The 13,932-nt window shown below is 48.0% G+C and overlaps 1 protein-coding gene across 3 annotated transcripts in view; it reads left to right on the top strand.

Moving 5' to 3' along the window:
* Positions 1 to 13,932, top strand: part of EDC4 (enhancer of mRNA decapping 4) — a 1,216,007-nt gene that overhangs the window by 802,151 nt on the left and 399,924 nt on the right. The window lies entirely within an intron of this gene.

Raw genomic sequence — 13,932 nt, 5'->3', positions numbered from 1 at the left:
AACAGGTGCTGCGCTAACAGGAGGAACTGTGACTAGGAATACATCTCAGTCACCTACCTCACTGTTGTAAACTGACGTGTCCACTTGGGACAATGGGCTGCTGTAGACCGTCCTCTGCTATCTTGGAAGATCTGTGATTAGAAAAGTTCAGCCACGCATGCGTTGCACTACCATCCAGGGAGCGTCCTCCCGTAGTGCTGAAAACCCCACCAGTCTCGCCGCTGTGGTAACCGGCAGGCAGCTGCGGCCGATAGCACTGCCGTGCAGTAGCGTGGTGAGCGGGGGGCGTGGCTACTAGGTGACGTCACCAGTCCGTATGACGGACACTAACAGGGGCCAATCCCGACGCGTTTCGAGGGTGCCGACCCTCTTTCTCAAGGTGAAGAAAGACTTGAGAAAGAGGGTCGGCACCCTCGAAACGCGTCGGGATTGGCCCCTGTTAGTGTCCGTCATACGGACTGGTGACGTCACCTAGTAGCCACGCCCCCCGCTCACCACGCTACTGCACGGCAGTGCTATCGGCCGCAGCTGCCTGCCGGTTACCACAGCGGCGAGACTGGTGGGGTTTTCAGCACTACGGGAGGACGCTCCCTGGATGGTAGTGCAACGCATGCGTGGCTGCACTTTTCTAATCACAGATCTTCCAAGATAGCAGAGGACGGTCTACAGCAGCCCATTGTCCCAAGTGGACACGTCAGTTTACAACAGTGAGGTAGGTGACTGAGATGTATTCCTAGTCACAGTTCCTCCTGTTAGCGCAGGACAAGCTAAGTTTTGTTTGCTCATTTTTTGATCAGCAGTGTTTATCATGTTTTCTTGTCCAGCTTGCTAAAATGTGATTCCCTCGCTTGCTGGATGCTCTAGTGGACTGAGTTTCTCCCCACACACCATTAGTTGGTGCGTGGGTTCTTGAAATCTCAGGATGGATATTTTGTAAGGGTTTTTTATTGATCGCATAGACCCCTGCTCTATTTTCTGCTTTCTAGTACTAGTGGGCCTCTTTTGCTTAATCTGATTTCGTCCCTACGTATGTGCCTTCTTCTTACTTCACCGTTAATATTTGTTGGGGGCTTCTATATCTTTGGGGATTATTTCTCTGGAGGCAAGCAAGGTCTTTCTTTCTCTCTAGGGGTAGCTAGTTCCTCAGGCTGGCTCGAGACGTCTAGGAATAATTTAAGCACGTTCACCGGCTACCTCTAGTTGTGTTTGATAGGTTCAGATTTGCGATCAGTCCAGTTACCATCTCCCTAGAGCTTGTCCTTAGTTTATTCACTTGCTGGTCTATTCGTGATCCTCAGCCACTAAGGATCATAACAAGCCTGCTCCGATGAAAGTAAGATCGCCCATCTGACAGAGTGCTGTGCAAACTGTCAGATGTGCGATCTGTGATGTCCCCCCTGGGACAAGGTAAAAAGTTTAAAAAAAAATTTCCACAAGTGTAAAAAAAAAAAAAAAAATCCTAAAGAAAGAAAAAAAATATATATATTATTCCCATAAACACATTTCTTTATCTAAAAAAAACAATAAAAGTACACATATTTAGTATCGACGCGTCCGTAATGACCCAACCTATAAAACTGTCCCACTAGTCAACCCCTTCAGTGAACACCGTAAGAAAAAAAAAAAAAACGAACCAAAAAACAACGCTTTATCATACCGCCGAACATAAAGTGGAATAACACGCGATCAAAAAGACGGATATAAATAAGCATGGTACCTCTGAAAACGTCATCTTGTCCTGCAAAAAACGAGCCGCCATACAGCATCATAAGCAAAAAAATAAAAAAGTTATAGTTCTCAGAATAAAGCGATGCCAAAATAATTATTTTTTCTATAAAATAGCTTTTATCGTATAAAAGCGCCAAAACATAAAAAAATGATATAAATGAGATATCGCTGTAATCGTACTGACCAGACGAATAAAACTGCTTTATCAATTTTACCAAACGTGGAACGGTATAAACGCCTCCCCCAAAAGAAATTCATGAATAGCTGGTTTTTGGTCATTCTGCCTCACAAAAATCGAAATAAAAAGTGATCAAAAACTGTCACGTGTCCAAAAATGTTACCAATAAAAACGTTAACTCGTCCCGCAAAAAACATGACCTCACATAACTCTGTGGACCAAAATATGGAAAAATTATAGGTCTCAAAATGTGGTAACGCAAAAAATATTTTTTGCAATAAAAAGCGTCTTTCAGTGTGTGATGGCTGCCAATCATAAAAATCCGCTAAAAAACCTGCTATAAAAGTAAATCAAACCCCCCTTCATCACCCCCTTAGTTAGCGAAAAATAAAATAAAAATGTATGTATTTCCATTTTCCCATTAGGGCTAGGGTTAGGGTTAGAGCTAGGGTTAGGGCTAGGGTTAGGGCTAGGGTTAGGGTTAGGGTTAGGGCTAGGGTTAGGGCTAGGGCTAGGGTTGGGGCTAAAGTTAGGGTTGGGGCTAAAGTTAGGGTTAGGGTTTGGATTACATTTACGGTTGGGATTAGGGTTGGGATTAGAGTTAGGGGTGTGTCAGAGTTAGGGGTGTGGTTAGGGTTACCGTTGGGATTAGGGTTAGGGGTGTGTTTGGATTAGGGTTTCAGGTAGAATTGGGGGGTTTCCACTGTTTAGGCACACCAGGGGCTCTCCAAACGCGACATGGCGTCCGATCTCAATTCCAGCCAATTCTGCGTTGAAAAAGTAAAACAGTGCTCCTTCCCTTCCGAGCTCTCCCGTGCGCCCAAACAGGGGTTTACCCCAACATATGGGGTATCAGAGTACTCGGGACAAATTGGACAACAACTTTTGGGGTCGAAGTTCTCTTGTTATCCTTGGGAAAATAAAAATTTGGGGGGCTAAAAATCATTTTTGTGGGAAAAAAAAAGATGTTTTATTTTCACAGCTCTGCGTTGTAAACTGTAGTGAAACACTTGGGGGTTCAAAGTTCTCACAACACATCTAGATAAGTTCCGTAGGAGGTCTAGTTTCCAATATGGGGTCACTTGTGGGGGGTTTCTACTTTTTGGGTATATCAGGGGCTCTGCAAATGCAACGTGACGTCTGCAGACCAATCCATCTAAGTCTGCATTCCAAATGGCGCTCCTCTTCCGAGCTCTGCCATGTGCCCAAACAGTGGTTCCCCCTCACATATGGGGTATCAGCGTACTCAGGACAAATTGGACAACAACTTTTGGTGTCCAATTTATCCTGTTACCCTTGTGAAAATACAAAACTGGGGGCTAAAAAATCATTTTTGTGGAAAAAAAAAAGAATTTTTATTTTCACGGCTCTGCGTTATAAACTGTAGTGAAACACTTGGTGGTTCAAAGCTCTCAAAACACATCTAGATAAGTTCCTTAGCGGGTCTACTTTCCAAAATGGTGTCACTAGTGGGGGTTTCAATGTTTATGCACATGAGGGGCTCTCCAAACCCAACATGGTGTCCCATCTCAATTCCAGTCAATTTTGCATTGAAAAGTAAAATGGCGCTCCTTCCCTTCCGAGCTCTGCTATGCGCCCAAACAGTGGTTTACCCCCACATATGGGGTATCATCGTACTCAGGACAAATTGCACAACAACTTTTGTGGTCTAATTTCTTCTCTTACCCTTGGGAAAATAAAAAAAATTGGGGGCAAAAAAGATCACTTTTGTGAAAAATATGATTTTTTATTTTTACGGCTCTGCATTATAAACTTCTGTGAAGCACTTGTTGGGTCAAAGTGCTCACCACATATCTAGATAAGTTCCTTAAGGGGTCTACTTTCCAAAATGGTGTCACTTGTGGGGGGTTTCAATGTTTAGGCACATGAGGGGTTCTCCAAACCCAACATGGCGTCCCATCTCAATTCCAGTCAATTTTGCATTGAAAAGTAAAATGGCACTCCTTTCCTTCCGAGCTCTGCCATGCGCCCAAACAGTGGTTTACCCCAACATATTGGGTATCAGCGTACTCAGGACAAATTGTACAACAACTTTTGGGGTCCATTTTCTCCTGTTACCCTTGGTAAAATAAAACAAATTGGAGCTGAAATAAATTTTGTGTGAAATAAAGTTAAATGTTCATTTTTATTTAAACATTCCAAAAATTCCTGTGAACCACCTGAAGGGTTAATAAACTTCTTGAATGTGGTTTTGAGCACCTTGAGGGGTGCAGTTTTTAGAATGGTGTCACACTTGGTTATTTTCTATCATATTGAACCCTCAAAATGACTTCAAATGAGATGTGGTCCCTAAAAAAAAATTGTGTTGTAAAAATGAGAAATTTCTGGTCAACTTTTAACCCTTATAACTCCCTAAAAAAAAAAAATTGTTTCCAAAATTGTGCTGATGTAAAGTAGACATGTGGGGAATGTTACTTATTAAGTATTTTGCGTGACATATGTAAGCGCATAAAAATTCAAAGTTGGAAAATTGCGAAATTTTCTAAATTTTCTCCAAATTTCCGTTTTTTTTCACAAATAAACGCAAGTTATATCGAAAAAATTTTACCACTAACATGAAGTACAATATGTCACGAGAAAATAATGTCAGAATCGCCAAGATCCGTTGAAGAGTTCCAGAGTTATAACCTCATAAAGGGACAGTGGTCAGAATTGTAAAAATTGGCCCGGTCATTAACGTGCAAACCACCCTTGGGGGTGAAGGGGTTAATGTATCCTGCTGATTCTGAGATTGCTTTTTCGTGACATATTATGCTTCATGGTAGTGGTAACAGTTTTTCGATATTACTTGCGATTATTTATGAAAAAAATGGAAATATGGCAGAATTTGTTAAAAATTTGCAATTTTCAAAATTTGAATTTTTATACCCTTAAATCACAGAGCTATGTCACACAAAATAGTTAATAAATAACATTTCCCACATGTGTACTTTACATCAGCACAATTTTGGAAGCAATTTTTTTTTTTTTTGTTAGGAAGTTGTAAGGGTTAAAATTTGACCATCGATTTCTCATTTTTACAACAAAAGTTACAAAACCATTTTTTTAGGGACCATCTCACATTTAAAATCACTTTGAGGGGTGTACATGACTAAAAATGCCCAAACTTAACACCATTCTAAAAACTACACCCCTCAAGGTGCTCAAAACCACATTCAATCAGTTTATTAACCCTTTACGTGCTTCACAGGAACTGAAGCAATGTGGAATGAAAAAATGAACATTTTTTTAGCAAATCTTTTAATAATAATAATAATAATAATAATAATAATAATAATCTTTATATAGCACCAACATATTCCGCAGCACTTTACAGTTTAACAGTTTCAAACACAACAGTCATAGGTAACAATCTTAACAATACAGTAATAAAGCAAAATAAGAAAATAAGACAACCCTGCTCGTGAGAGCTTACAATCTACAATGAGGTGGGGAGATACAAAGTACAGGTGTGTATTTACAATGATGTATTTACAATGATGGTCCAGCCATCTTAAGGGGGTGGAGGGTAGATGGAGATAGCGAATGGCCTACACACACACAAACATAACATGAGTTTGATTAGGGAACGTGATAGGCCGCTCTGAACAAATGAGTTTTGAGCGAGCACCTAAAACTATGCAAGTTGTGGATGGTTCTAATATCTTGGGGTAGAGCATTCCAGAGGATTAGCGCAGCACGGAAGAAGTCTTGGAGTCGGGAGTGGGAGGTACAGATTAGTGCAGAGGTTAGTCGAAAGTCGTTTGCAGAGCGTAGTGGTCGGCTAGGCCGATAGACAGAAATGAGGGAGGAGATGTAAGAGGGTGCCGCACTGTGGAGAGCTTTGTGGGTGAGAACAAGTACTTTGAATTGTATCCTGTAATGAATGGGCAGCCAGTGTAATGACTGGCGAAGATAGGACGCGTCCGAGTAACGATTAGCCAGATGGACGACCCTGGCTGCTGCATTAAGGATAGACTGGAGAGGGGAAAGTTGCGTGAGGGGGAGGCCAATTAATAGAGCATTACAGTAGTCCAGACGGGAGTGGATTAGGGCGACAGTGAGAGTTTTTGTTGTCTCCATGGTGAGAAAAGGGCGGATTCTACAGATGTTCTTTAGATGTAAGCTGCACGAGCGGGCAAGAGAATGTATGTGGGAGGTGAAGGAGAGATCGGAGTCAAACATAACACCCAGACAGCGTGCCTGCTGCCGGGGTGTTATTATGGTGCCACCCACGGAGAGAGAAATGTCAGATTTAGGGAGGTTAGTAGATGGCGGGAGCAGAAGAAGTTCAGTTTTGGAGAGGTTGAGTTTCAGATAGAGAGCGGACATGATGTCAGAGACTGCTGACAGACAGTCAGTGGCGTTGAAAAGAAGCCATAAAAAGGTGCCCGGCATAACATTTTTTTTTTTATTTTCACAAGTGTAAAAACAGAAAATGAACCACACAATTTGTTGTGCAATTTCTCCTGAATACACAGATACCCCATATGTGGGGGTAAACCACTGTTTGGGCTCTTGGAAGAGGAGTGCCATTTGACTTTTTCAATGCAGAATTGGCTGGAATTGAGATTGGACGCCATGTCGCATTTGGAGAGCCCCTGATGTGCCTAAACAGTGGAAACCCCCCACAAGTGACACCATTTTGGAAACTAGACCACTTAAGGAACTTATCTAGATGTGTGGTGAGCACTTTAAACTTCCAGGTGCTTCACAGAAGTTTATAATGTAGAGCTGTGAAAATAAAAAATCACCTTTTTTCTACAAAAATTATCTTTTCGCCCCCAAAATTTAATTTTCACAAGGGTAACAGGAGAAATTAGACCACCAAAGTTGTTGTGCAATTTGTCCTGAGTACGCCGATACCCTATATGTGGAGGTAAACCACTGATTGGGCGCACAGCAGGTCTTGGAAGAGAAGGATCTCTGTTTGACTTTTTCAATGCAGAATTGGCTGGAATAGAGATCGGACACCATGTCGCGTTTGGAGAGCCCCTGATGTGCCTAAACAGTGGAACCCCCCCACAAGTGACCCCATTTTGGAAACTAGACCCATTAAGGAACTTATCTAGATTTGTGGTGAGCACTTTGAACCCCCAAGTGCTTCACAGAAATTTATAACGTAGAGCCGTGAAAATAAAAAATCCTTTTTTTTCCTCAAAAATGATTTTTTTTTTAGCTCGCAATTTTTTGTTTTCTAAAGGGTAACATGAGTAATTGGACCCCAACATTTGTTGTCCAGTTTGTCCTGAGTATGCTGATACCTCATTTGTGGGGGGACCAGGGTCATTCCATATCAAGCGATCCAAATATGAATATTTTTTTTACCTTACGTCTTTAGATTTTTTTTTATTTTTTGTTTTTATGAAGTAAAACTTTAGTTAATTACAAATTAAAAGTTTAGAATTTTTTTTCTTCATCAGTTAATTTTTTACAGATTTTTAAAGTTTTGAAAAAGCGCGGATTTTGGCCTGGTATGGCTTTACATTTTTTATCTTATCTCAGGCTAGAATTAAGATATAGAGGTGGGAGAGGCATCATTTTTCACAGAACGGTACCTGCTTTCATGTGATATGTCACAATACTATGTTTCTTTATATTTTGTTTTGGAGAAATCAAATAAAAAATTTTGATGCGCAATTCTGAAAAAAACGTATGTTTTAAAATTGGGAAAACATGCATGTATGTTACTCGTGTCCTTGTTTATATTTGTACAGGGATTCAACTTGGGATCTATCACATTTGTATTTTTTTTTAAGCCTTGAATCATCTGATTTTTGTTTGTGTGAGTTTCTTCCTTTTTTTCTTTTCAAATTACAACTTATTGCATTCAACATTTATATGTAACAATAAAGAAACACAAAAAACAACTACCAAACTGCCAGAATAAATACATCTTAATCATCAAAACACAGCTTGCTCAGCATTTTCAATCTGAATTCATTGAACAAGCCAAAAGAAAAAAGGTGATCACATCCTCAAGTGTGGTTTTCTAAATACAGTCTGATCCTAATTATAGTGCTTTGGAACAAAGCACTATATTGTAATCCGATCGTGGATAACTTTTTATTCTTATTATAGTGCTTTGGAACAAAGCACTATACTGTTATTCCACCGTGGTAAACTTCTTATTCTTATTATTATTATTCAGTCCGCACGTAATGCGGCCCGAACCGCTAAACTCACAGACTCCAGTGAGGTGTCATTTCGAAGCCAGCGTTCCTGAGAGGTGTGCTAAGTATTTTTCGTGTCGATCGGATTTGTAGTTTTGGCGCAATTTGCGTTTGAAAAAAGTGTCTCAATGCATTTCAATAGGGAAATTTTCCAATACGTTTATAATGGGCCTGATTTCTGAGGCAATTTCTAAAAATAACTGCCACCTGGCTGATTACCTCATTGATATGCGCAGTGAGACCCAGTTACTATGCCAACGCCTATAAACTCTACCAGCCCACCAGGTCACAAGTTTTGTCAGATAATATCAGCTCTTAAAGTGACAGTACAGCACAATTACAAAGCACTATCTGTAGTCTTATCATTATTGCCCCGCTCACCAAATCGGACCCAGCCCACCAAATCGGACCAGAGTGCCCCCGCTTGCCAAATCGGACCCAGAGTGCCCCCGCCCGCCAAATCGGACCCAGAGTGGCGCCGCCCGTCAAGTCGGACCCAGAGTGGTGCCGCCCGCCAAATCGGACCCAGAGTGGCGCCGCCCGCCAAATCGGACCCAGAGTGGCGCCGCCCGCCAAATCGGACCCAGAGTGGCGCCGCCCGCCAAATCGGACCCAGAGTGGCGCCGCCCGCCAAATCGGACCCAGAGTGGCGCCGCCCGCCAAATCGGACCCAGAGTGGCGCCGCCCGCCAAATCGGACCCAGAGTGGCGCCGCCCGCCAAATCGGACCCAGAGTGGCGCCGCCCGCCAAATCGGACCCAGAGTGGCCTCAACCCTGAGGGGCTACAACTACCAAACCAGCGCCTGAGGGGCACCCAAGTGTGAAAGTCTTGCAGGGGCAGCCCGGGCACCATTCCAAAGCACTATCTGTAGTTCCTTCAGGAAATACCCATCTAGTGATAGTGCTTTGGAACAAAGCACTATACTGTTATTCCATCGTGGATAACTTCTTCTTCTTATTCTTATTATTATTCAGTCCGCACGTAATGCGGCCCGAACCGCTTCACTCACAGACTCCAGTGAGGTGTCATTTCGAAGCCAGCGTCCCCAAGAGGTGTGCTAAGTATTTTTCGTGTCGATTGGATTTGTAGTTTTGGCGCAATTTGCGTTTGAAATTTTTTTTTCCCCTCATTCTAATGCATTTCAATAGGGAAATTTTCCCATAGGTTATAATGGCCGGGTTTCTGAGGCAATTTGAAATGTACCTGCCACCTGGCTGATTAGCTCATTGATATGCGCAGTCAGGCCCAGTTACTATGCCAACGCCTGCGAACTGTACATGACCTCACCAGCACAGTTTTGCCAGATAATATCAGTTCTTAAAGTGATAGCACAGCACAATTTCAAAGCACTATCTGTAGTCTTATTATAATTATTGCCCCGCTCACCAAATCGGACCCAGAGTGGCGCCGCTTTCCAAATCGGACCCAGAGTGGCGCCGCCCGCCAAATCGGACCCAGAGTGGCGCCGCCCGCCAAATCGGACCCAGAGTGGCGCCGCCGGCCAAATCGGACCCAGAGTGGCGCCGCCGGCCAAATCGGACCCAGAGTGGCGCCGCCGGCCAAATCGGACCCAGAGTGGCGCCGCCGGCCAAATCGGACCCAGAGTGGCGCCGCCGGCCAAATCGGACCCAGAGTGGCGCCGCCGGCCAAATCGGACCCAGAGTGGCGCCGCCGGCCAAATCGGACCCAGAGTGGCGCCGCCGGCCAAATCGGACCCAGAGTGGCGCCGCCGGCCAAATCGGACCCAGAGTGGCGCCGCCGGCCAAATCGGACCCAGAGTGGGGCCGCCGGCCAAATCGGACCCAGAGTGGCGCCGCCGGCCAAATCGGACCCAGAGTGGCACCGCCCGCCAAATCTGACCCAGAGTGACCCCGCCCGCCAAATCGGACCCAGAGTGACCCCGCCCGCCAAATCGGACCCAGAGTGGCACCGCCCGCCAAATCTGACCCAGAGTGACCCCGCCCGCCAAATCGGACCCAGAGTGACCCCGCCCGCCAAATCGGACCCAGAGTGACCCCGCCCACCAAATCGGACCCAGAGTGACCCCGCCCACCAAATCGGACCCAGAGTGGCCTCAACCCTGAGGGGCTACAACTACCAAACCAGCGCCTGAGGGGCACCCAAGTGTGAAAGTCTTGCAGGGGCAGCCCGGGCACCATTCCAAAGCACTATCTGTAGTTCCTTCAGGAAATACCCATCTAGTTATAGTGCTTTGGAACAAAGCACTATACTGTTATTCCACCGTGGTAAACTTCTTCTTATTATTATTATTATTATTCAGTCCGCACGTAATGCGGCCCGAACCGCTAAACTCACAGACTGCAGTGAGGTGTCATTTCGAAGCCAGCGTTCCTGAGAGGTGTGCTAAGTATTTTTCGTGTCGATCGGATTTGTAGTTTTGGCGCAATTTGCGTTTGAAAAAAGTGTCTCAATGCATTTCAATAGGGAAATTTTCCAATACGTTTATAATGGGCCTGATTTCTGAGGCAATTTCTAAAAATAACTGCCACCTGGCTGATTAGCTCATTGATATGCGCAGTGAGACCCAGTTACTATGCCAACGCCTATAAACTCTACCAGCCCACCAGGTCACAAGTTTTGTCAGATAATATCAGCTCTTAAAGTGACAGTACAGCACAATTACAAAGCACTATCTGTAGTCTTATCATTATTGCCCCGCTCACCAAATCGGACCCAGCCCACCAAATCGGACCAGAGTGCCCCCGCTTGCCAAATCGGACCCAGAGTGGCGCCGCCCGTCAAGTCGGACCCAGAGTGGCGCCGCCCGCCAAATCGGACCCAGAGTGGCGCCGCCCGCCAAATCGGACCCAGAGTGGCGCCGCCCGCCAAATCGGACCCAGAGTGGTGCCGCCCGCCAAATCGGACCCAGAGTGGCGCCGCCCGCCAAATCGGACCCAGAGTGGCGCCGCCCGCCAAATCGGACCCAGAGTGGCGCCGCCCGCCAAATCGGACCCAGAGTGGCGCCGCCCGCCAAATCGGACCCAGAGTGGCGCCGCCCGCCAAATCGGACCCAGAGTGGCGCCGCCCGCCAAATCGGACCCAGAGTGGCGCCGCCCGCCAAATCGGACCCAGAGTGGCGCCGCCCGCCAAATCGGACCCAGAGTGGCGCCGCCCGCCAAATCGGACCCAGAGTGGCGCCGCCCGCCAAATCGGACCCAGAGTGGCGCCGCCCGCCAAATCGGACCCAGAGTGGCGCCGCCCGCCAAATCGGACCCAGAGTGGCGCCGCCCGCCAAATCGGACCCAGAGTGGCGCCGCCCGCCAAATCGGACCCAGAGTGGCGCCGCCCGCCAAATCGGACCCAGAGTGGCGCCGCCCGCCAAATCGGACCCAGAGTGGCGCCGCCCGCCAAATCGGACCCAGAGTGGCGCCGCCCGACAAATCGGACCCAGAGTGGCGCCGCCCGCCAAATCGGACCCAGAGTGGCGCCGCCCGCCAAATCGGACCCAGAGTGGCGCCGCCCGCCAAATCGGACCCAGAGTGACGTCGCCCGCCAAATCGGACCCAGAGTGGCGTCGCCCGCCAAATCGGACCCAGAGTGTCGCCGTCCGCCAAATCGGACCCAGAGTGGCGCCGAATGCCAAATCGAACCCAGAGTGGCGCCGAATGCCAAATCGAACCCAGAGTGGCGCCGAATGCCAAATCGGACCCAGAGTGGCGCCGAATGCCAAATCGGACCCAGAGTGGCGCCGAATGCCAAATCGGACCCAGAGTGGCGCCGAATGCCAAATCGGACCCAGAGTGGCGCCGAATGCCAAATCGGACCCAGAGTGGCGCCGAATGCCAAATCGGACCCAGAGTGGCGCCGAATGCCAAATCGGACCCGGAGTGGCGCCGAATGCCAAATCGGACCCAGAGTGGCGCCGAATGCCAAATCGGACCCAGAGGGGTGTCGCCCGCCAAATCGGACCCAGAGCGGCGCTGCCCGCCAAATCGGACCCAGAGCGGCGCCGCCCGCCAAATCGGACCCAGAGCGGCCCCGCCCGCCAAATCGGACCCAGAGCGGCCCCGCCCGCCAAATCGGACCCAGAGCGGCGCCGCCCGCCAAATCGGACCCAGAGTGGCGCCACCCTCCAAATCGGACCCAGAGTGACCCCGCCCGCCAAATCGGACCCAGAGTGACCCCGCCTGCCAAATCGGACCCAGAGTGACCCCGCCCGCCAAATCGGACCCAGAGTGACCCCGCCCACCAAATCGGACCCAGAGTGACCCCGCCCACCAAATCGGACCCAGAGTGGCCTCAACCCTGAGGGGCTACAACTACCAAACCAGCGCCTGAGGGGCACCCAAGTGTGAAAGTCTTGCAGGGGCAGCCCGGGCACCATTCCAAAGCACTATCTGTAGTTCCTTCAGGAAATACCCATCTAGTTATAGTGCTTTGGAACAAAGCACTATACTGTTATTCCACCGTGGTAAACTTCTTCTTATTATAGTGCTTTGGAACAAAGCACTATACTGTTATTCCACCGTGGTAAACTTCTTCTTATTCTTATTATTCAGTCCGCACGTAATGCGGCCCGAACCGCTAAACTCACAGACTCCAGTGAGGTGTCATTTCGAAGCCAGCGTTCCTGAGAGGTGTGCTAAGTATTTTTCGTGTCGATCGGATTTGTAGTTTTTGCGCAATTTGTGTTTGAAAAAAGTCTTTCAATGCATTTCAATGGAGAAATTTTCCTATACGTTTATAATGGGCTGGTTTCTGAGGCAATTTCTAAAAATAACTGCCACCTGGCTGATTAGCTCATTGATATGCGCAGTCAGACACAGTTACTATGCCAACTCCTATGAAATCTACATCAGCTCACCAGGTCACAAGTTTTGTCAGATAATATCAGCTCTTAAAGTGACAGTACAGCACAATTCCAAACCACTATCTGTAGTCTTATAATTATTAGACTGTGGCCCGATTCTAACTCATCGGGTATTCTAGAATATGCATGTCCACGTAGTATATTGCACAGCCACGCAGTATACAGTGCAGAGCCGTGCAGTACACAGCGCAGAGCCGCGCAGTACACAGCGCAGAGCCGCGCAGTACACAGCGCAGAGCCGTGCAGTACAAAGCGCAGAGCCGCGCAGTACACAGCGCAGAGCCGCGCAGTACACAGCGCAGAGCCGCACAGTACACAGCGCAGAGCCGCGCAGTATAAAGCGCAGAGCCGCGCAGTACACAGCGCAGAGCCGCGCAGTACACAGCGCAGAGCCGCGCAGTACACAGCGCAGAGCCGCGCAGTATAAAGCGCAGAGCCGTGCAGTACACAGCGCAGAGCCGCGCAGTACACAGCGCAGAGCCGCGCAGTACACAGCGCAGAGCCGCGCAGTATAAAGCGCAGAGCCGCACAGTACACAGCGCAGAGCCGCGCAGTACACAGCGCAGAGCCGTGCAGTACACAGCGCAGAGCCGCGCAGTTTAAAGCGCAGAGCCGTGCAGTACACAGCGCAGAGCCGCGCAGTACACAGCGCAGAGCCGCGCAGTACACAGCGCAGAGCCGCGCAGTATAAAGCGCAGAGCCGCGCAGTACACAGCGCAGAGCCGCGCAGTACACAGCGCAGAGCCGTGCAGTACACAGCGCAGAGCCGCGCAGTTTAAAGCGCAGAGCCGCGCAGTACACAGCGCAGAGCCGAGCAGTACACAGCGCAGAGCCGTGCAGTACACAGCGCAGAGCCGCGCAGTATACAGCGCAGAGCCGCGCAGTACACAGTGCAGAGCCGCGCAGTACAGAGCGCAGAGCCGCACAGTATAAAGCGCAGAGCCGCGCAGTACACAGCGCAGAGCCGCGCAGTACAGAGCGCAGAGCCGCACAGTATAAAGCGCAGAGCCGCGCAGTACAC

The sequence above is a fragment of the Ranitomeya variabilis genome, chromosome 2 (assembly GCF_051348905.1).
Source record: "Ranitomeya variabilis isolate aRanVar5 chromosome 2, aRanVar5.hap1, whole genome shotgun sequence".
In the NCBI taxonomy this organism is placed as follows: domain Eukaryota; kingdom Metazoa; phylum Chordata; class Amphibia; order Anura; family Dendrobatidae; genus Ranitomeya; species Ranitomeya variabilis.
This window is presented reverse-complemented; position numbering and strand designations above follow the sequence as displayed.